This window comes from Apium graveolens, chromosome 5 (assembly GCF_009905375.1).
Source record: "Apium graveolens cultivar Ventura chromosome 5, ASM990537v1, whole genome shotgun sequence".
Lineage (NCBI taxonomy): Eukaryota > Viridiplantae > Streptophyta > Magnoliopsida > Apiales > Apiaceae > Apium > Apium graveolens.
This window is the reverse complement of record NC_133651.1, coordinates 167037138-167039903: the sequence shown is the minus strand read 5'-3', so window position 1 is coordinate 167039903 and position 2766 is coordinate 167037138. Positions and strand designations below refer to the sequence as shown.

At 40.1% G+C, this 2766-nt stretch overlaps 1 non-coding gene across 1 annotated transcript; it reads right to left on the bottom strand.

Moving 5' to 3' along the window:
- Positions 1 to 1081: 1081 nt before the first annotated feature.
- LOC141662774 (small nucleolar RNA R71) lies at positions 1082 to 1189 on the bottom strand. The gene has a single exon (XR_012550866.1). It is a non-coding gene; the product is annotated as a small nucleolar RNA R71 (small nucleolar RNA).
- Between the last annotated feature and the right edge of the window lie 1577 nt (positions 1190 to 2766).

The following is a 2766-nucleotide window of genomic DNA, read 5'->3' as shown; positions in this document are numbered from 1 at the left end:
TAGACATATAGGGTCTCAACATAATTGATGCCTATTCAACTTCTATCTTAATTGTGGATGCTTGGTAGAATGGTATTCGTACAACGAAAGTTGGCGTTTATCAGTTTCGTGTTGTTCAATTAATATCATCACCATTACATGCTAAGGTTAATAACAATAACTATTGAATGAAGTAATAATGAAGTTAGGATCTCATGTGTGTTTAATATTTTTAATTCAAGTGTTTAATTCTCGTAGTAATTATTAGTTTACCAACCTTAATTGTTATTGTCTTGGCATTGAAGAATAATCATACATTGGTGAGTAAGTGTTAATTAAATATAATTAATCAAAGTCTCTGTGTGAACGAACTAGAAATCATTCTATATTACTTACAAACACGTATACTTGCATGAATTATTTAGCGCATGCTTTGTGCCTAACAAGTTTTTGGCGCCGCTGCCGGGGACTCGGTGTTAATTTGTTACGTACTGGCCATCAGTGGTCATTAGGATTCATTGATTAAGACTTGTTACTTACTGCTTCCGGCAGAGTTTCAGGTACTCTAGTGAGCGTTTATGCAAACACGTTCTCGCACTCGTAAGAGAAATCTGGATAAAGCTGAGGAAATAGATAAAGCTCTTGACTCTCCGGAGAAGATAGTTTTTGAAGATTCGGATAAAGAGAGTGAAAAGAAAGAACCTGAAACAATGGGTGATCGTCAAGCTCAAGTTGATGCAGCTCTTATGGACTTTTCTCGGCCTAAAATTGATGACATTCAGTCCAACATCATTCATCCGGCTATTCAGGCCAATACTTTTGAAATCAAGGTGGGCACTATTCAGATGGTGCATGATTTTGTTTCTTTCGGAGGGGCTGCGACTGAAGATCCCAACATGCATATCAGGAATTTTATCGAGATCTGTAGTACTTTCAAATATAATGGTGTCACTGATGAGGCTATCAAGCTGAGGCTTTTCCCATTCTCTCTGAGGGACAAAGCTAAGGACTGGTTACATTCTTTACCAGATGGGTCCATCACAACTTGGGAAGATCTTGCGCAAAAGTTTCTGGTGAAGTTTTATCCAATGGCCAAAACTGCAGCTATGAGGAGTGCTATTACTCAGTTTACGCAACAACCAGGAGAATCTATGTGCGAAGCTTGGGAGCGCTACAAAGAGATGTTGAGAAAGTGTTCACATCATGGGATGCCTGACTGGATGGTGATCACTGGTTTCTATAATGGTTTGGGGGTTCAATCTCGACCCATGCCCGATGCAGCTTCTGGAGGCGCCTTGTGGGACAAAAGCTATACTGAGGCCTATAATCTCATTAAAACTATGACTGCAAATGAGTATCAAAACCCAACTCAAAGGATGATGCCTAGGAAAGTAGCAGGTATTCTGGAAGTTGATGTAGCTACAGCTATTGCAGCACAGCTCATGGCGCTGACTATGAAGGTCGATTCTTTAACCAACTATGGCGTAAATCAATTATGTAGTGTCTGTGAGCTTTGTGCAGGCTCTCATGCTACAGATCAGTGTTCTCTTGTTAATAAATCTGTTCAGTATGTGAATAATTTTCAGAAACCGCAGTAGCCTGTGCCCGCTACTTATCATCTTAATAACAGAAATCATCCCAATTTCAGTGGGAGCAATAATCAGAATGTTGTTCAACAGTCATATCAGCAAGCTGCAAATAAATAGTTTAATCCACCTAGATTCAAGCAACCTCAGAAATTTGCTCAAAGGCAACCATATCCTCAACAAGGAGGTGCTGCTCCACCTTCTATTGCTGAGTTTGTGGAGTTAAAGCTGTTGTGCAAAAGTTAGGCTGTTTCTATCAAGACCTTGGAAAATCAAATTGGACAAATAGCCAATGCTTTGCTCAATCTTCAACCTGGCACACTTCCCAGCGATACTGAAGTGCCATGCAGGAAGGAAGCTAAAGAGCAAGTTAAGGCTGTCACCTTAAGGTCTGGAAAAGTTGTTGATGCTGAAAAAGCAAAAGATGTAGAAGTTTAAATTGTAGATAAAGAAGGAATGCAAAAGGAGAAAGAGGGAGAACCAAGGAAGACTATTGTTAAACACACTCTGCCTGAGGGTAATACAGGGGAGAAATAGCTCTATCCTCCACCATATTTTCCTAAGTGATTTCAAAAACAAAAGCTGGACAAGCAATTTGGTAAGTTTCTGGAGGTGTTCAAGAAACTTCACATCAACATACCTTTCGCTAAAGCTCTTGAGCAAAGGCCTATTTATGTGAAATTCATGAAAGGTATTCTTTCGAGGAAGGTGAAACTGGATGATCTTGATACTGTTGCTCTGATGGAAGAGTGCAGTGTCGTGCTGCAACAAAAGTTACCTCCAAAGCTTAAGGATCCAGGTAGCTTCACCATTCCTTGCACCATTGGCAAGTTGTCATTTGACAAGTGCCTTTGTGATTTAGGAACAAGCATCAATTTGATGCCGTTGTCTATCTTCAAAAAACTGAATTTGCCTGATCCGAAGCCCACCTACATGTCTCTACAATTGGTTGATCGTTCGATTACATACCCACGAGGCATCGTGGAGGACGTGCTAGTAAAGGTGGACAAGCTCATCTTTCCTTCAAATTTTGTCATTCTGGATTTCGAGGAAGATAAGAAGATTCCCATAATCTTGGAAAGACCTTTCTTGGCTACAGGCCGTACCCTGATAGATGTGCAAAAAGGTGAATTCACTATGAGGGTGCAAGATCAAGATGTGACATTCAATATGTTCAATGTGATGAAATTCCTTACGGAAG